The sequence below is a fragment of the Pinus tabuliformis genome, chromosome X (genome assembly GCF_031772625.1).
Source record: "Pinus tabuliformis cultivar Carrire ecotype Pingquan chromosome X, CPIR1, whole genome shotgun sequence".
Taxonomy (NCBI): Eukaryota; Viridiplantae; Streptophyta; class Pinopsida; order Pinales; family Pinaceae; genus Pinus; species Pinus tabuliformis.
In genome coordinates, this window is record NC_142308.1 from 48991172 (window position 1) to 49012785 (window position 21614).

The 21614-nt window shown below is 41.4% G+C and overlaps 2 pseudogenes; both read left to right on the plus strand.

Moving 5' to 3' along the window:
* Nucleotides 1-9339: 9339 nt before the first annotated feature.
* LOC149138272 (uncharacterized) lies at nucleotides 9340-10756 on the plus strand (annotated as a pseudogene).
* A 4250-nt stretch (nucleotides 10757-15006) lies between these two features.
* Nucleotides 15007-16412, plus strand: LOC149138273 (uncharacterized; annotated as a pseudogene).
* The last annotated feature ends 5202 nt before the right edge of the window (nucleotides 16413-21614 follow it).

Here is a 21614-nt window from a genome sequence, read left to right on the forward strand (position 1 = left end):
GGTTGGATGGTCAGCGTATAACTCAGTCGGATGCCAGTAGGAGGGAACATAATAGGTTATCTCCTTCTCCTTTTGTTTGGTCGTCATCTGGCTGGATGACTGAAGTTCTGGATGGTTTAAAGTAGTCATGGCGGCATCGATTTTTTTAATCTCATCATGAATGTTCATGCAGAGATTTATCTGCCATGGCAATGTTTGCTCGAGCTTTTGCCTTAAGTCTGCAAGCTGCTTGTTAGGCATAGAAAACATACAAAAGTGGTAGGACTGCAAACTATCTTCATCATCAGAACTTCCATGGAAACTGGGAACGTGGTTTCCATCTTCTTCTTTTGCCTCGGAATCATCTTCTGGATAATAAATTTCTCCAGTAGGGTCTTCGTCATAATCACAATAGAACAAATCCCACATAGTAGGTTCTAAGGTATCTGTGAATAGAGTTGCTAGCTTTGGCTTCCATGCTTTTTGTGGACATTCATTTGCCCAATGACCTTCCTTATTGCAAATAAAACATCAGACTAATTTAGCTGGAGTCTTTCGGTATCGAAGGAATGGTCATTTTTTCTGGAAGGGCTTCTTTCTGAGCTGATATGGCTTCTTGTAAGCTTCTAGATAAAACTTACTTTCTAAGGACAGTGCTTCTTGTGTGGACCTTTGGATTTACAAGAGCATTTGGGGTCACGATTGAAGGGTCCCTTACCCCAGTTGAGAATCTGGCCAACTGTTGTACAAATCACATTTGAAAAGATCTTGTTGTACTCCTTGAAGTCAGCCATAACACGTTTATCTAAACAGTGTTCTTCAATGACTTTCTTGATGTGGCCATGGACCATTGCTAAGGTCATGCCTGATAGAGAAAGATGTTTGTCTTCAAAATATTTGTTGATGGTGGTGGGAAGAATGCTAGGCATACTCTGGATATACCTCTTGAGGTATGTTGTATTAGCATAGGAATTGGATTGGATGAGCCAATCCTACATTTGACAAAAATAATCTTCCATAAGACCAAGATTGCCTAACTGGTTAGACATAAACAATTCAATGTAATGGTCTGGATCTTCATCAATTGTAAGGCCAACAAACTGTGCACGTAGAGCAACTAGCAACTGAACAACAGGATCGTTATGGCCAAGGATGGCTTCTTGGGCTTCTTGCGTAATTCCACCATGTGTGTGCTAAGCCACCAAATCCATTGATAATGAGTTGTGCAATGCCACGGAGAGAAAGGGTAGGGTCATCAATCTGTTTTTTCGTTGCCCAACTATTGAGGAGACTCATTGCATTCTCCAATTCGATCTTAGGCTGGAAATTTGGAAAAAACATGGGTTCTTGCAGCATAGCTTGGATGGTCGCACTCATAGCTAAAACTCCAGTCGTTGTTACTGATATAGGATGAGATGTTTCGCCAACTTGGGTAATCCGCAAAGGGATACCTGGTTCTTGCTTAACATAAACAAGGAACTGATTTATTTGGTCCTTTGAAAGGGCAGGACCCTTTTCTTGCACCTGTTGCAAGAAGGATGTTGTGACCGAAGTAGCTACCTCGATCTCTTCTTCTTCGGCTGTTTGAATCCCAAAATTCCAAGTAGGTAGCTTATGACTAGCTACGCTAAAGCTGAAAGTGTGCCTAAGCTTGTTCTTGGGATTATCTGTAAACATAGCTGACTTTGATGGTTTGTCCAAAATAGAATAGTCAGGGGTCTGAACCTTAGATCCTAACTTCTTGATGATTGGGGTAGTTATGGACAAAACCTGAGATATAGCTGCCAACCTTTGGTCTAGCTTTGTATTGGTTGTTGTAAGGACTGATATGTCAGCTATCTTGTGATCTAGCAATTCTAATCTTGCTAAAATCTTCTCGCACAATTCCTTTTCTTCAGAGACTACTTGTTTAACCTTAAGGACGTCACTGTGCAAATCATCAATGTTCTTTGACTCAAGGTCGAGCTAGAGATTTTCATAGTTAAGTTGTGCAGTGTTAGTACTAGATGCAGTGGCTGCTGGTACTATGGTGTAAGGGATGAATTCCCTTTTCTTTTGACCATCATCATCAAACTATCAGAAAGATATATAAGGCAGGTTCCTTCCTAGAGTGTAGGATTCTTCTCCCGTGCTAACTTTGATAGTTTTAGCTGTTTCTTCTCGGGGTAGCCGAGTGAGCATGAGAATGTGAGGTATTTTTGGCTTAGTAGCAGTACTAATATTTTGTATCAGCTGATTGCAGGCTGGACACTACTGGTGCTGACCTTGGTGTTCTGTAGTAAGCTCTGTTGAAGAGCTTGCGGGATGGTTTTGGACCATCTCTGCAACCTTCTCTCGAAAGGTTGTTTGAACTTGGGTTGGTAACTGGAAGGATTGGGTAGCAGCATTAAATGGAATTGGGCATGCTTTGGCAATCTTCTAGTTGTCTTTGAGTAACGCTGATTGGTGGTACTGTTCATATTTAGCTTCCCAAAGTTCAGGATATTGGATTCCAGTCCATTCAAATGTAATAGGAGTTGTAGATTTACTGGAACCAGATTCCACCTCACTTATGAGTTGTAAAGTATGACGGATATGGGACTGTAGTGGGGGCATGTTGTCATTGCCAAATCGAACAACAGTCAAAGTTTTGAGCTGAATTATTTTAGATAGGTGTTTCATGTCAAAACCTTGGGGATGAATATAAGCTTGCAGAAGGTCATAGATGTAAGGGTCATCTAATGACACGTAATACTTGGGATAGATAGTACCAAAGGCAGGGCCGTCATGCAGAGGACTGGAAAATCCTCCTATTATGGCATCGGCTAATTGGTTATGCCGAGTATCTATCAAAATGCAAAGGCTATTGATATTCATGGATGGTTGAACGAGAGCGTTCAGGGAAAAACAGATTGCGCCCAGATGGCAATATTTGAAACCTTGGGATTTTTCCCAGTCGATCTATGACTTTTCAAGCAAGGGGATTTGGGTGGGTTCATCTTGAGATGTAAAACTTACATCAACATAATGAAGACAAATATGAGAAGAGGCAAAATACTTATAAAAGGGCATGTTATATACTTGAGCAGGTAAAATTGGTGGGATTTTCCAGTTTGGGTCTGGGTCAGTTTCAGAAATAGAAATAGTAGAAGTAGAAGTCGAAACTTCTCTGTAAGAAGACTTTCGGCCTAGGAGAGAAACCAGAGGAGCTGGTGCTTCAATCTCTACCTGGTTTATTGTTGATAAATTTGAATCCATTTTGTTGTACACCTAAATGCCTTGCCTTCCACCTACAACAAATGGTCTATTCTCTTCTGGCTGTGACCTAAAACTCAGTGATTCTTGGGGCACGATATGGGTCCGCTACAACAAGAGAAGATGCAACTATATCAAACTAACAGATAGAGAAACAAACCAACTTGGCTCTGATACCATTAAGACTGGATCTTTTCATTTGCACCAAACTTTACTCCTTAAATTCCGACAGCTCGATAACACATATATATTCATAGTTAGAGAGTAAGTTTCAGGCAGAATCTTACTCTTTGAGGACCAATGCTTCTTGTGCAGATCTTTGGATTTACAAGAGAATTTGGAGTCATGATTGAAGGGTCCCCTACCCCAGTTGGGCATCTCACCAACTGTTGTGAAAATCTTATTCGAAAAGATCTTGTTGTACTTCTTGAAGTCAGTCTTAATGGTATCAGAGCCAAGTTGGTTTGTTTCTCTATATGTTAGTTTGATATAGTTGCATCTTCTCTTGTTGTAGCAGACCGGTATCATGCCCCGAGAATCATTGTGTTTTAGGTCGCAGCCAGAATAACATAGACCATTTGTTGTAGGTGGAAGGCAAGGCATTTAGGTGTACAACAAAATGGATTCAAATTTATCAACAATAAACCAGGTAGAGATTGAAGTGTCGGCTCCTCTGGTTTCTCTCCCAAGCTAAAATTCTTCTTACAGAGAAGTTTCGACTTCTACTTCTACTATTTCTATTTCTGAAATCGACCCAGACCCAAACTGGCAAATCCCGTAAATTTTACCTGCTCAAGTATATAACATGCCATTTTATAAGTATTTTTCCTCTTCTCAGATTTGGCTTCATTCTGTTGACGTAAGTTTTACATCTCAAGATGAACCCACCCAAATCCCCTTGCTTGAAAAGTCACAGATCAACTAGGAAAAATCCCAAGGTTTCAAATATTTCCATCTAGGCGCAATCTGTTTTGGCCTGAACGCTCTCGTTCGACCATCCATGAATATCAATAGCCTTTGCGTTGTGATAGATACTCGGCATAACCAATTATCTGATGCCATAATAGGAGGCTTTTCCAGTCCTCTGCATGACGGCCCTGCCTTTGGTACTGTCTATCCCAAGTATTCTATGTCATTAGATGACCCTTACATCTATGACCTTCTGCAAGCTTATATTCATCCCCAAGGTTTTGACATGAAACGCCTATCTAAAATAATTCAGCTCAAAACTTTGACTGTTGTTCGATTTGGAAATGACAGCATGCCCCCACTACAGTCCCATATCCATCATACTTCACAACTCGTAAGTGAGGTGGAATCTGGTTCCAGTGAATCTACAACTCCTATTACATTTGAATGGACTGGAATCCAATATCTTGAACTTTGGGAAGCTAAATATGAACAGTATCACCAATCAACCTTACTCAAAGACAACCAGAAGATTGCCAAAGCACGCCCAATTCCATTTAATGCTGCTACCTAATCCTTCCAGTTACCAACCCAAGTTCAAACAACCTTTCGAGAGAAGGTTGTAGAGATGGTCCAAAACCATCTCGCAAGCTCTTCAACAGAGCTTACTACAGAACACCAAGGTCAACACCAGTAGTGTCCAGCCTGCAATCAGCTGATACAAAAGCTTAGTACTGCTACTAAGCCAGAAAGACCTCACATTCTCATGCTCACTCGGCTACCCCAAGAAGAAACAGCTAAAACTATCAAAGTTAGCACGGGAGAAGAATCCTACACTCCAGGAAGGAACCTGACTTATATATCTTTCCGAAAATTTGATGATGATGGTCAAAAGAAAAGGGAATTCATCCCTTACACCACAGTACAAGCAGCCATTGCGTCTGGTACTAACACTGCACAGCTTAACTATGCAAATCTCCAGCTCGACCTCGAGTCAAAGAACATTGATGATTTGCACAATGACGTCCTTAAGGTTAAACAAGCAGTCTCTAAAGAAAAGGAATTGTGCGAGATGATTTTAGCAAGATTGGAATTGCTAGATCATAAGATCGCTGACATATCAGTCCTTATAGCAGCCAACACAAAGCTAGACCAAAGGCTGGCAACTATATCTCAGGTTTTGTCCATAACTACCCCAATCATCAAGAAGTTAGGATCTAAGTTTTAGACCCCTAACTGTTCTATTTTGGACAAACCATCAAAGTCGGAGATGTTTACAGATAAACCCAAGAACAAGCTTAGGTGCACTTTCAGCTTTAGCGTAGCTAGTCATAAGCTACCTACTTGGAATTTTGGGATTCAAATAGCCGAAGAAGAAGAGATCGAGGTAGCTACTTCAGTCACAACATCCTTCTTGCAACACGTGCAAGAAAAGGGTCCTACCCTTTCAAAGGACCAAATAAATCAGTTCCTTGTTTATGTTAAGCAAGAACCAGGTATCCCTTTGCAGATTACCCAAGTTGGCGAAACATCCCGTCCCATATCAGTAACAACGACTGGAGTTTCAGCTATGAGTGCGTCCATCCAAGCTATGCCACAAGAACCCATGTTTTTTCCAAATTTCCAGCCTAAGATCGAATTGGAGAATGCAATGAGTCTCCTCAATAGCTGGGAAATGAAAAAATAGATTGATGACCCTACCCTTTCTCTCTGTAGCATTGCACAACTCATTATCAATGGATTTGGTGGCTTAGCACATACATGGTGGCATTACACCTCCACAGAAGCCCAAGAAGCCATCCTTGGCCATAACGATCATGTTGTTCAGTTGCTAGTTGCTCTACGTGCACAGTTTGTCAGCCTTACAATTGATGAAGATCTAGACCATTACAGTGAATTTTTTATGTCTAACCAGTTAGGCAATCTTGGTCTTATGGAAGATTATTTTTGTCAAATGCAGGATTGGCTCATCTGATCCAATTCCTATGCTAATACAGCATACCTCAAGAGGTATATCTAGAGTATGCCTGGAATTCTTCCCACCACCATCAACAAATATTTTGAAGACAAACATCTTTCTCTGTCAGGCATGACCTTAGCAATGGTCCATGGCCACATCAAGAAAGTCATTGAAGAACACTGTTTAGCTAAATGTGTTATGATTGACTTCAAGGAGTACAACAAGATCTTTTCAAATAAGATTTGCACAATAGTTGGCCAAATGCCCAACTGGGGTAAGGGACCCTTCAATCGTGACCCCAAATGCTCTTGTAAATCCAAAGATTTGCAGAAGAAACATTGGTCCTCAGAGAGTAAATTTTAGCCAGAAGCTTACAAGAAGCCATATCAACTCAGAAAGAAGCCTTTCCAGAAAAAAAAAAAAAATGGCCATTCCTTCGATACCGAAAGACTCCACCTAAATCAGTTCGATGTTTTATTTGCAATAAGGAAGGTCATTGGGCAAATGAATGTCCACAAAAAGCATGGAAGCCAAAGCTAGCAATTCTATTCATAGATACCTTAGAAACTACTCTATGGAATTTGTTCTATTGTGATTATGACGAAGACCCTACTGGAGAAATTTATTATCCAGAGGATTTTGAAAATGCAACAAGATGATGGAGCTTAGTGAAAAGAATTCACCTTCACTAAGTGGGCCCGCAAGCTATTTTTGGCGCAAAGTCTATTTTTAGACTATGTCTATTTTTAGACATATGGATCATGGTCTATGAGTTGCAGGATGCTATTTATGGATGATTGGTCATGTTGGTAAAAATAGATGGACCTCTATTTTTAGACATATGGGCGGAATCTATTTTTAGACTGCCAGTCAAAAAATAGAACAGTCGAATATTATTAGCTCCTAATAATATTTGGACTATAAACATTATCTTATCCTCTTACAGCACTTCAGTTCGAGCTACGGATGTGGCACATGCAACTGCCAGAAGGAAATACGCTTTTGCTATGGGTTAGTTGAGCTATTTCGTGATGGACTTCAGTTAGAACTCAAGTGATTGAGTTTGGTGGAGTTGATTGAGGAGTTGATGGAGTTGTGTTCAGTTTGACTTAGTTGAACTAGTTGTATTTATTCTAACTGTCAAATACACTAGTGATGAGTGATGTGAATTAATTATTAATTAATTCACTAATTATTAACTCATAAATCAACTAAATAATACATCAGTTAACTCAGTGCATGGACAGTTCAGTGGAGACAAGTGTTAGAGGTTGGTGAAAGGGTGAGACTATTATCAGTTGTGACTATAGTTGTGCATGAGATTTGCACAATCATTGATTGAGATTGCCAATGAGGATTGCGCAGTACAAGCCAAGGGAATTCGAACTTGGATCTGATCTATTCTCAACTTGGATTGCGCAGTAGAGGCAGGAAACATTAAGTGTGAGAAAGGAGACAGTATGCCCAAGTATCTCACGAAGTTCACCCAATGCCGGGATGAGCTAGGAAGTGTGGGGGTGACTGTCGATGATGAGGACTTGGTGAGCTTGGCTCTCCTTGGTCTTCCAAAGAGTTGGCATTCCTATCAGGACTCTGTCAATGGTCGGGAGAAATTTCCAGGATGGGAGAGAATTTGGTCTGATCTTGTGCAAGAGGAGATCAGGCGGAATACCAGGGACGGATCTTCATCAAAGGCATCTGATGAAGAAAATTGCGCTTTGGTTGCCAAAGCAAAGAAGGGGAAGAACAAGAAAGCTTCTCATTCCGGTGCGAAAGGCAAGAAGCAGGACATGTCCAAGGTGAAGTGCTTTCACTGTCACCAGCATGGACATTATGCCACAAATTGTCCGCAGAAGAAGAAAAATAAGCAAGTTGCTGGATCTGCAGCGGGAGAGGCCTTAGCCTCGCAGTTTGAGCTGGATTTTTCGCTGATCACATGCTTGGTATCAAGTGTGATGGGATCGGTATGGTTTTTGGACAGTGGTGCATCTTTTCACATGACAGGAGATCGAGATTTGTTTTCTGATCTGGATGAGAAAGATCTTGGAGTGCACATCGAGATGGGCGATGATGGTAGATACAGTGTGACCGGTATCGGTATCATTTCCTTTGAGAGGGATTCTGGTAAACCCTTCGTATTGAAGGAAGTGATGCATGTTCCAGGATTAAAGAAGAATCTTATCTCTATGTCGATGTTAGAAGACAAGGGATATGATGTTGTCTTCAGCGAGGGAAAGGCTTTCCTGCGCAGTAAGACAACTGGAGAAACCTGGAAGATAGGGGTTTGAGTCTGTTATCATTGAAAATTCTGTTGCCAAAATTGCTCAGACTAGCTTAAGGACAAAGTGTTTTCGCAGCGCATAAATCCTTTAGCAGTTTCGCAGCGTAACCTGTTTTAGTGATTTCGTAGCGAAAAACACCGACTTTGCACTAACTGCGCTACGAAATGGGGAATTCGTGCTGATCCATAGTACATCTCACACCAGCTGTCATATTTTCTGCAAGAATTTTACGGGAATAGCATGTGTAAGGTCTTACATGTCGGTCTTGACACGTGCAGGCTCTGTTGGCATCAAAGGGGATAGCGGTAATATAATTTATTATGAAGTCGAATGGAAGTCAAGGTTGCCTTTATCTGCATATGTTTTGACGGGGATCATTCTCAGGAAGCAGCTTTTGTGATGACATTGAAGGCCCTTTCTCAGTCAGTCTCCTCTATTATAATGGAAATCTAATAGAGCAGGAGGATCTGAAGGAGGGCAGACACTATGTTGTCTGGGAAAATCTTTTCAAGAAGCCGTGTTATCTATTTACTTTGGTTGCTGGCCAAGTAGTCAGTAGAAATGATACATTCATTACATGATAAGGATGCCAAGTTTCACTTCGCATTTGGACTCCTGCAGATGATATATCAAAGACTGCTCATGCCATGTATTCCCTTAAGGCGGCCATGAAATGGGATGAGGATGTCTTTGGTCTGGAATATGACCTTGATCTATTCAACATCGTGGCAGTACCTGATTTTAACATAGGAACGCTGGAGAACAAGAGCCTTAATATATTTAATTCAAGGTTTGTTTTGGCATCCCCACAAACTGCAACGGATGCAGACTATGCTGCTATCTTGGGTGTTATTGGTCATGAGTATTTCCACAACTGGACTGGTAATAGGGTAACATGCCGGGATTGGTTTCAATTAAGTTTAAAGGAAGGACTTACAGTTTTCAGAGATCAGGAATTCCTCCTACACCAGGCCCAACTTTTCTTCTTTGCCATTCGTTCCTATTATTTTGGGAAAGGGGTTGAGGGTTCATTCTCCTGGGTTCCACCTGCTACTCCGAAACCCTCAATTCCCGCAATTCCAAATACAGCGATACGTCCGGGGATTGGCAGATCCACAGTTGAAGAAGAGCAAGAGAAGAAGGCAAGCTGGGAAAAATGTTTTGGCGGATGACTGGTTTCTCGCCCCCTTCAGCGGTGGATTCAATTTTGGACAAAGAAACATGTACAGTTGAAGACCTCTTTGCCGAGGAGGAAATTATTCAAGAGTGCAAGACTATCAACAATCGCCTTATTAATTTTCTTCGAGGCAAGGAACAAATGCAACAAATGCTATGTTACATTGTACAAGAGCCACCATATGGTGCAGAAAGTAAGCGAGCTTTCAGGTTTCCATTTATAGCGTGTGAGATATTCTCTTGTGAAATTGACATTATTCTCAAGACACTGGTTGAAGAGGAAGAGTTAATGAATTTACTGTTTTCCTTCTTGGAATCTGACCGGCTCCATAGAACCTTGCTGGTTGGATACTTTAGCAAGGTTGTAATCTGCTTGTTGTTAAGGAAGACGGTAGCCACCATTCGTTATATTCAAGCACATCAAGAGATACTGGCTAAATTGGTGAATTTGATTGGTATTCCATCGATCATGGAGATGCATTGAGCTCAACGAATTGTGCTGCAGTACATCAAAATGCAGCAGAAACACTTTGTGCTATAACTCATCTTGCTCCATCTGCACTGGCCTTGAAGCTTTCCAGCCCAAGCTTTGTGGAACGACTTTTTTGTAATGCCTTAGAGAACCCACAGTCGAAATCTACATTAGTGCATTCGTTGTCCGTATGCATTTCATTGTTGGACCCAAAAAGATCAGCATTGGGAGCAGCTGGTTCAGCATGGGGAAATCATATCATTGAGCCAGTTATAACTCCAAATCCTGAGACAGTGGATGGCATGCTACATGGCCTTGGTAAACTGCTAGAGCTGTTGAATGTGTCTTCTGATGCAAATGTTCTGCCTACCACATATGGAGAATTAAGACCTCCTTTCGGAATGCATCGTTTAAAGATAGTGGAATTCATTGCAGTCTTGTTGAAGAGTGGGAGTGAAGTTGCTTGGCAGGAGTTGGTTCGTTTGGGTGCTCTTCAGACAGTTATCAAACTTTTTTTTCGAGTACCCCTTCAACAATAGTCTGCATCATTATGTGGAGTGTATCATAATCTCATGCTTAGAAAGCAACAATACTACTGTTATTGATCACCTGTTCCAAGAGTGTGATTTGTTAGGGAAACTTCTGGTAGCAGATGAAAAGCCCTTAGTTATTGATGATCCCAGCAAGCCAATAGCACCTACATGTGGGAAATTACCTCCGAGGACAGGAAATATGGGAACTTGACACACAGATGCAAACAACAAGAAGCAGAGTTACAACAGACAGCAAAGCAAGCACAAGAGGCTATGTCTTTGGCTGCTGCAGAATCTCGCAAATGTAAAGTTGCAAAGGAGGCAAAATTAATAATGCAGAAAAGCCTGAGGGGAAGGATTTTCGAATTGGACAGCCCATATATGATGATTGGTATATGATGCTTTTCAATATTATTTTGACATCACTACCAGTCATATCTTTGGGGGTTTTTGAGTAAGAGGTTTCATCTGAAGTATGTTTGCAGTTCCCTGTTCTCTATCAGCAGGGCCCAAGGAATATATTTTTAAACTGGTACCGTGTACTTGGATGGTTGGCAAACCATGAGATTATTTATGATATTTGTTAACAACCACTTCAGTTGCCTCTGCCAAATGTTTCAAGTACAGTTCAGGAATTTCAGAAAGTGGAGGACTATTTATCTATGGTGGAACAGTAACCTTCTGAGATAATGCAGGATGCAGTGATTCCATCCATGAGTGCATTGGTAAAGCCAGAGTTTCTAAGGCACCAAGACAAAGATGTCAGGCTCATTGTTGTTACTTGCATTAGTGAGAATCACACTGAAAACGTATCTGCTTCAATGCAAACAATTAGGAGTTCGGTTTGAATGAAAGAAAGACTGTGTTTTTGAAATTACACAGCAGTTTCGTAGCGCGCTACGAAACTGCTGTAGGTGTTGTTTTTTGAACGCAGACAAACAGTTTGATAAGATGATCAAAGGAAACATCTAAGGGACATATAGGAGACCAAATGAAGCTAGCATAGCCATTCAAATGATGACAGGTGTACCTTTTGTAAAAGTGAAATGTTTTGGCTCAAGTTAAAGTTTTTATTATAAAGGCACTTTATTACCGGTCATTAGGGTTTGGAAGGAGTTGCATACGAGGAGTCTTGGCTTGCACACCTGTCCATCAACGAAGCCTCCAACACATCTGGAAATATGGTGGTGCTCTACATTTTTGGGATATTAAAGAGCTGGAGACATGCTGCTGCATTTTCGAATAAGTGGTGGAAGACTGGAACCGGAAAAACAGGGGTTTTCTCCTAACATTACTGAACCATCAAAGCATTCAGCATCCTAAGCTAGCATGGAACATTGAATCCTCCTCTCAGCCATCTCGGCCAAACTAAAAGGAGACAGGTGTCAAAGAACAAGAAGGAATCATTCTACGAGGAGGATAGAATTAGAGTTATAGTTAAATTAGGACTCTTTAAAACTCCAGTTTAGCACTTATTGTATTTAATGAGTCAGTTCAATAGCAGATAGGGGTCATTAGTGGCAGTCATCGAGCTCCCCTCATGCTGGAGGAGGAAGCTCAAAGTAGTAAAAGTTATGTTTCTATATATAGATTAAACTTTTATGTAATGAGGGTTGGATATTTGAGAAAACAGAGTATTGTTTTGGCTTGTGTAAAAACTCAGTTTCAGTAATACAATTTGCTGCTTGTCTTCTCAGGATTCATACAGTGTTTCAATGCTCAAGATATGTGGTTTTGCTTTATCCTTAATGTTTTTACAGTTGTATAAATACACAATCACTCAGAATTCACTTTGCTGCTCTGATTTCCTGTGTGTATTTGTAAGCTGAGGTTTCTATGAGATGTGTTTTGAGTATTTAAACATCACATGCCCTGACTTCTATGTATGAGTAGTGTTATAGTTTACTGAAGGATGATTAACTCCATAAGCCCAATGGAAGTCTTTGTAATGTCTGTCCAGCCAGCATGTTTGTTAAATTCACCTTACAAGAGTTAGCCATCTTATCAATATTCAAAATCAATAACCTTTTGAGAGAGCCCTCTCAGGCTAGGGAGGCTAATCCTTAGTCAAAAGATTGGTCTGAAACAGTTACACAGAGTCTACCTGATCAGCAGCCCTTCAGTGCTTGATTTTGTGATAACATTTTGGTGCGTCTGCCGGGAGCCTGAAGATTATTCATTCCCGAAATTATGAAGCTGAACTTCTGAAGGTAGCAGGAGCTCAGAAGGTTTTTGAGGCTGCAAAACTACCTTGGCGACTCCATTGTTGAAGAATTCGAAATTCATAGGTTCATGGTGATTCCACTGGAGTTATGAAGGACCCAGATGCTACCATTCTTATTTCAAGGTATGCATGCATAGATTTTTCAGGAATTCATGGTTTCCCAAATCATTTTCCCAAGGATGCATATTTTCTAAGGAATGGTCCAAAATTCAATGGAGAAGATTTGAGTTTAACTTTGAAGCATATATCAGATTTTTGTGAATTTTCAGAGCTTCTTAGAGTTAAACATGAGGATGTTTGCATTATGTTATTCTATGATTCACTTCAAGGGAAATGTAAACAATGGATTGAAAGTTTTCCTATCAAATCCGTTAAGTCATTTCAAGACTTATGGCTTATGTTTTTGGAGGAATGGATAGATAGGTCAGAGGTGGTGGCAAACTCTCCTTCAGTTCAAGGTTTCAAACAATGGAATAATGATCATAGTAATGGAGAAACAAATGAAAATTTTCCTTTGTCCTTGTCCTCATATCTAAAATCCTTTGACTGCAAGGCAGAGGATAAGATGAGATTTTTGGATGAAGTTGCTGAGGACATTGAGAAAGAAATTGAAGGTGTAGAAGGTCAAATTCAGGCATATAGTTTTCATAATCATGATCATTATTTTCAGAAGTTTTCTATGGCAGAACGCAAGGAGACAATGCTGGTTCCTTTCTCTTTCACGATTGAGGAACTGAACACTGTTGTTGAAGATCAGTTTGCACAACCAGAAAGTTACAAGAAAAATCAAGCTGATCATGTATTCTGGGATCCTATAGCTGATTACATGGAAGAGTTTTACTCTCCAGTGTTTCAGTTTTCCTATAAAGATCAGAGACAATTTCAGTGGCAGCGGTCATCACACTATCATATTGGCTCTGAACTCCGATGCAGTCAAAGAAATCAAATATCAGATAAGACAAATGATTGGCTACATTGGAAATTTCACATTGATTGAGCTGAAAGAAGTTTGAAATTGATAGGGTAGGTAGGTAGGAAATTGCAAATAAGCTCAAGGATGACTGAGCATTTTTTTTTTTTTTTAGTAGATGTAGTTTTCTTTCTCCTACAGTGATCATCAAGCTTAAGCCCAAGGTGAAGGCCCCAGAAGCTTGAAAGGGATGCTTGTCAAGCAAATTTCTGTTTGTCATAAATAGATAAGGCACTGGACCTGCGAGTTCTTAGTGTACCACAAGGGCACACTATCCCAAGTGGAGCCACTGTTATCATTGAAAATTCTGTTGCCAAAATTGCTCAGACTAGCTTAAGGACAAAGTGTTTTCGCAGCGCATAAATCCTTTAGCAGTTTCGCAGCGTAACCTGTTTTAGTGATTTCGTAGCGAAAAACACCGACTTTGCACTAACTGCGCTACGAAATGGGGAATTCGTGCTGATCCATAGCACATCTCACACCAGCTGTCATATTTTCTGCAAGAATTTTACGGGAATAGCATGTGTAAGGTCTTACATGTCGGTCTTGACACGTGCAGGCTCTGTTGGCATCAAAGGGGATAGCGGTAATATAAATTATTATGAAGTCGAATGGAAGTCAAGGTTGCCTTTGTCTGCATATGTTTTGACGGGGATCATTCTCAGGAAGCAGCTTTTGTGATGACATTGAAGGCCCTTTCTCAGTCAGTCTCCTCTATTATAATGGAAATCTAATAGAGCAGGAGGATCTGAAGGAGGGCAGACACTATGCTGTCTGGGAAAATCTTTTCAAGAAGCCGTGTTATCTATTTACTTTGGTTGCTGGCCAAGTAGTCAGTAGAAATGATACATTCATTACACGATAAGGACGCCAAGTTTCACTTCGCATTTGGACTCCTGCAGATGATATATCAAAGACTGCTCATGCCATGTATTCCCTTAAGGCGGCCATGAAATGGGATGAGGATGTCTTTGGTCTGGAATATGACCTTGATCTATTCAACATCGTGGCAGTACCTGATTTTAACATAGGAACGCTGGAGAACAAGAGCCTTAATATATTTAATTCAAGGTTTGTTTTGGCATCCCCACAAACTGCAACAGATGCAGACTATGCTGCTATCTTGGGTGTTATTGGTCATGAATATTTCCACAATTGGACTGGTAATAAGGAAACATGCCAGGATTGGTTTCAATTAAGTTTAAAGGAAGGACTTACAGTTTTCAGAGATCAGGAATTCCTCCTACACCAGGCCCAACTTTTCTTCTTTGCCATTCGTTCCTATTATTTTGGGAAAGGGGTTGAGGGTTCATTCTCCTGGGTTCCACCTGCTACTCCGAAACCCTCAATTCCCGCAATTCCAAATACAGCGATACGTTCGGGGATTGGCAGATCCACAGTTGAAGAAGAGCAAGAGAAGAAGGCAAGCTGGGAAAAATGTTTTGGCGGATGACTGGTTTCTCGCCCCCTTCAGCGGTGGATTCAATTTTGGAAAAAGAAACATGTACAGTTGAAGACCTCTTTGCCGAGGAGGAAATTATTCAAGAGTGCAAGACTATCAACAATCGCCTTATTAATTTTCTTCGAGGCAAGGAACAAATGCAACAAATGCTATGTTACATTGTACAAGAGCCACCAGATGGTGCAGAAAGTAAGCGAGCTTTCAGGTTTCCATTTATAGCGTGTGAGATATTCTCTTGTGAAATTGACATTATTCTCAAGACACTGGTTGAAGAGGAAGAGTTAATGAATTTACTGTTTTCCTTCTTGGAATCTGACCGGCTCCATAGCACCTTGTTGATTGGATACTTTAGCAAGGTTGTAATCTGCTTGTTGTTAAGGAAGACGGTAGCCACCATTCGTTATATTCAAGCACATCAAGAGATACTGGCTAAATTGGTGAATTTGATTGGTATTCCATTGATCATGGAGATGCATTGAGCTCAACGAATTGTGCTGCAGTACATCAAAATGCAGCAGAAACACTTTGTGCTATAACTCATCTTGCTCCATCTGCACTGGCCTTGAAGCTTTCCAGCCCAAGCTTTGTGGAACGACTTTTTTGTAATGCCTTAGAGAACCCACAGTCGAAATCTACATTAGTGCATTCGTTTTCCGTATGCATTTCATTGTTGGACCCAAAAAGATCAGCATTGGGAGCAGCTGGTTCAGCATGGGGAAATCATATCATTGAGCCAGTTATAACTCCAAATCCTGAGACAGTGGATGGCATGCTACACGGCCTTGGTAAACTGCTAGAGCTGTTGAATGTGTCTTCTGATGCAAATGTTCTGCCTACCACATATGGAGAATTAAGACCTCCTTTCGGAATGCATCGTTTAACGATAGTGGAATTCATTGCAGTCTTGTTGAAGAGTGGGAGTGAAGTTGCTTGGCAGGAGTTGGTTCGTTTGGGTGCTCTTCAGACAGTTATCAAACTTTTTTTTCGAGTACCCCTTCAACAATAGTCTGCATCATTATGTGGAGTGTATCATAAGCTCATGCTTAGAAAGCAACAGTACTACTGTTATTGATCACCTGTTCCAAGAGTGTGATTTGTTAGGGAAACTTCTGGTAGCAGATGAAAAGCCCTTAGTTATTGATGATCCCAGCAAGCCAATAGCACCTACATGTGGGAAATTACCTCCGAGGACAAGAAATATGGGAACTTGACACACAGATGCAAACAACAAGAAGCAGAGTTACAACAGACAGCAAAGCAAGCACAAGAGGCTATGTCTTTGGCTGCTGCAGAATCTCGCAAATGTAAAGTTACAAAGGAGGCAAAATTAATAATGCAGAAAAGCCTGAGGGGAAGGATTTTCGAATTGGACAGCCCATATATGATGATTGGTATATGTTGCTTTTCAATATTATTTTGACATCACTGCCAGTCATATCTTTGGGGGTTTTTGAGTAAGAGGTTTCATCTGAAGTATGTTTGCAGTTCCCTGTTCTCTATCAGCAGGGCCCAAGGAATATATTTGTAAACTGGTACCGTGTACTTGGATGGTTGGCAAACCATGAGATTATTTATGATATTTGTTAACAACCACTTCAATTGCCTCTGCCAAATGTTTCAAGTACAGTTCAGGAATTTCAGAAAGTGGAGGACTATTTATCTATGGTGGAACAGTAACCTTCTGAGATAATGCAGGATGCAGTGATTCCATCCATGAGTGCATTGGTAAAGCCAGAGTTTCTAAGGCACCAAGACAAAGATGTCAGGCTCATTGTTGTTACTTGCATTAGTGAGAATCACACTGAAAACGTATTTGCTTCAATGCAAACAATTAGGAGTTCGGTTTGAATGAAAGAAAGACTGTGTTTTTGAAATTACACAGCAGTTTCGTAGCGCGCTACGAAACTGCTGTAGGTGTTGTTTTTTGAACGCAGACAAACAGTTTGATAAGATGATCAAAGGAAACATCTAAGGGACATATAGGAGACCAAATGAAGCTAGCATAGCCATTCAAATGATGACAGGTGTACCTTTTGTAAAAGTAATGTTTTGGCTCAAGTTAAAGTTTTTATTATAAAGGCACTTTATTACCGGTCATTAGGGTTTGGAAGGAGTTGCATACGAGGAGTCTTGGCTTGCACAACTGTCCATCAACGAAGCCTCCAACACATCTGGAAATATGGTGGTGCTCTACATTTTTGGGATATTAAAGAGCTGGAGACATGCTGCTGCATTTTCGAATAAGTGGTGGAAGACTGGAACCGGAAAAACAGGGGTTTTCTCCTAACATTACTGAACCATCAAAGCATTCAGCATCCTAAGCTAGCATGGAACATTGAATCCTCCTCCCAGCCATCTCGGCCAAACTAAAAGGAGACAGGTGTCAAAGAATAAGAAGGAATCATTCTACGAGGAGGATAGCATTAGAGTTATAGTTAAATTAGGACTCTTTAAAACTCCAGTTTAGCACTTATTGTATTTAATGAGTCAGTTCAATAGCAGATAGGGGTCATTAGTGGCAGTCATCGAGCTCCCCTCATGCTGGAGGAGGAAGCTCAAAGTAGTAAAAGTTTATGTTTCTATATATAGATTAAACTTTTATGTAATGAGGGTTGGATATTTGAGAAAACAGAGTATTGTTTTGGCTTGTGTAAAAACTCAGTTTCAGTAATACAATTTGCTGCTTGTCTTCTCAGGATTCATACAGTGTTTCAATGCTCAAGATATGAGGTTTTGCTTTATCCTTAATGTTTTTACAGTTGTATAAATACACAATCACTCAGAATTCACTTTGCTGCTCTGATTTCCTGTGTGTATTTGTAAGCTGAGGTTTCTATGAGATGTGTTTTGAGTATTTAAACATCACATGCCCTGACTTCTATGTATGAGTAGTGTTATAGTTTACTAAAGGATGATTAACTCCATAAGCCCAATGGAAGTCTTTGTAATGTCTGTCCAGCCAGCATGTTTGTTAAATTCACCTTACAAGAGTTAGCCATCTTATCAATATTCAAATCAATAACCTTTTGAGAGAGCCCTCTCAGGCTAGGGAGGCTAATCCTTAGTCAAAAGATTGGTCTGAAACAGTTACACAGAGTCTACCTGATCAGCAGCCCTTCAGTGCTTGATTTTGTGATAACATAGTCAAGAACCTTTATCAATTGCATGTAGATGGCTGCGCAGTAATGGCATGCAAGATAGAAGGATTGGTGAGCCGGGATGATGGTGAGCTGCGGCACTGGAGATTGGGCCACCTTCACCATGGAGCCTTGAAGATACTGCAGCAGATTTCTACTGGGCTTCCTAAAGGCACTCTTGCGCAGTCAAATCAGTGCAAGGGGTGTACTTTGGGAAAATTTGTGAAAGCAACCTTTCACGAGAAGGATAGTCGCGCCAGGACGATCCTTGAGAGAATTCACACAGACGTGTGTGGACCTTTCTCAGTAGCATCGACAGTAAAGCATAAGTACTATGTGACCTTTGTTGATGATTTCTCTCGAAAGTGTTGGATCTTCTTCATGCAGAAGAAGAGCGAGACATACTCAAAGTTCTGTGAGTTCAAAGAACTGGTCGAGAAGGAATCGGGGAAGAAGGTGAAGGCTCTTAGGAGCGACAATGGTGGTGAATTCATCTCTGGCAAGTTCAAGGACTTCTGCAGCGCAGAAGGGATTCGAAGAGAGCTCATAGCTCCCCATAACCCACAGCAGAATGGGGTTGTTGAGCATAAGAACAGAACAATCGTGGGTGTTGCACGGGCGATGTTGCATGATCAAGGCCTTCCCCTTCACTTGTGGGTGGAGGCATGAAATACTGCAGTATATGTGCAGAACCGTTGTCCTCACAAGATACTTGGCATGAGTACACCCGAGGAGGCTTATTCTGGTAAGAGGCCTGATATTTCCCATTTGAGGATTTTTGGTTCTCCTGTTTACATGCATGTGACGAAGGATGCCAAGAAGAAGCTGGAGTTGACCGCAGAGGTTGGGATATTTGTGGGGTACACTGATACGCCCCACAACTATCGTGTGTATTTGCCAAACAGTCGCAAGACTGTTGTGCGACGGATATCAAATTTCAGGAGGAGAAAGCCATGAAGTGTTCACTTGAGAGGGAGCCACACTTGCATGCAGATGAGAAGCTATTAGTTCCTAAGGATGAGTTTCAGGATGTGGATCAGCCACAAGATGAAGTTCATGGAGTGGAAGAGACCACTCATGCAGCGTCAACCATCAGAGGGCAAAAGCGCACTACAGAAGCTGAGCGACTGGCTCAAGATGCAGATAAGGTTGTAGGACCACCTACAGCACAGCGCAGATAGAGAAAGTCACCTGATCGGTACACTGGATACATGGCTCTTGTGAGCAAATGTGTCGTGATTGAGCCATCCTCTCTCGAGGAAGCTGTGGAGGATCCCGCATGGGTAGATGCCATGGTGGAAGAGTATGATTCGATTGTCAGAAACAATGCATGGGAGATTGTCCCAAGACTGGAGGGGAAATCAGTGGTCGGTTCGAGATGCATCTACAAAGTGAAGCAGGCAGCTGACGGGAGTGTGGAGAAGTACAAGGCAAGATTTGTTGCCTGAGGCTTCTCACAGATAGAGGGGATCGATTATGAGGAGACCTTTGCACCTGTCGCAAGGTATTCTTCCATACAGACGATTCTTGCTCTCTCAGCGCAGATGGGGTGGCACATCCATCAGATGGATGTGAAGACTGCATTCCTCAACAGAGTCATTGAGGAGGAGGTGTACATAGAGCAGCCCGAAGGTTTCGAGATCTTCAGCAGCGAGTCGCATGTGTGCAGGCTCAAGAGAGCGTTGTATGGGTTGAAACAAGCACCTCGTGCTTGGTACACATGGATAGACAGTTATTTCACCGGACTTGGATTCTCCAAGAGTGAGGCGGATCCTAACCTATACCAGATTGTGGTGGAGGGTAAGTTGTTGATCATTGTACTTTATGTAGATGATTTGATTTTGACGGGAGATGAGTTGTTGATACTTTCATGCAAGGAGGATCTTGCTAGAGAGTTTGAGATGAAGGACTTGGGCCTCCTTCATTATTTCTTGGGATTGGAAATTTGGCAGCGCAGTGATGGACTATTTGTTTCTCAGGGTAAGTATGCCCAGGAGATACTGGAGAAGTTCAACATGCATGGCTGCAAGCCTGTTGATACTCCTCTTCCTAGAGGTTGGAGGAAGGAGGATGCTACTTCAACGGAGGTAGTGGATGCCATTGTTTATCGACAGTTGGTGGGGTCGCTTATGTATCTGGTCAATACACGACCCGATATATGTTATGTTGTTAACCAACTTTCACAAGCTATGGTTAAGCCAACCAAGCTCTTCTGGAAGGCAGGCAAGCATGTATTGCGTTATCTCGGAGGAACATCGGGATATGGATTGTGGTACAGACAGGAGGATGAGGTCAAGCTACGTGGCTTCACGGATGCAGATTGGGTAGGGAGCCCAACGGATATAAAGAGCACATCTAGAGGGATCTTCAGTATCGGGTCGACAGTAGTTTCTTGGTACAACAGGAAGCAGAGATCCGTGGCACTCAGTTCAGCAGAGGCCGAGTATATGGCAGCAAGTTTGGCTGCATACGAGGCTATATGGATGAGGAAGATCTTGGTCGGGTTGTTCGGGTCACACTTGGAGCCTACTATGATTTATTGTGATAACCAGAGTTGCATTAAACTCTCAGCTAATCCAGTATTTCATGATAGATCCAAGCACATCGACATCAGATACCATCATATCAGAGATTGTATGCAGCGGAGAATCATGTTACTTTCATACATTCCCACGGAGCATCAGGATGCTGATATCTTGACGAAGGCGCTCACCAAGAACAAATTCGAATACCACAGAGGCAGGATAGGGGTTGCAGATAATCAATATCTTGTTGAGAGGGAGTGTTGAAAATGCAACAAGATGATGGAGCTTAGTGAAAAGAAGTCGCCTTCACTAAGTGGGCCCGCAAGCTATTTTTGGCGCAAAGTCTATTTTTAGACTATGTCTATTTTTAGACATATGGATCATGGTCTATGAGTTGCAGGATGCTATTTATGGATGATTGGTCATGTTGGTAAAAATAGATGGACCTCTATTTTTAGACATATGGGCGGAGTCTATTTTTAGACTACCAGTCAAAAAATAGAACAGTCGAATATTATTAGCTCTTAATAATATTTGGACTATAAACATTATCTTATCCTCTTGCAGCACTTCAGTTCGAGCTACGAATGTGGCACATGCAACTGCCAGAAGGAAATACGCTTTTCCTATGGGTTAGTTGAGCTATTGCATGATGGACTTCAATTAGAACTCAAGTGATTGAGTTTGGTGGAGTTGATTGAGGAGTTGATGGAGTTGTGTTCAGTTTGACTTAGTTGAACTAGTTGTATTT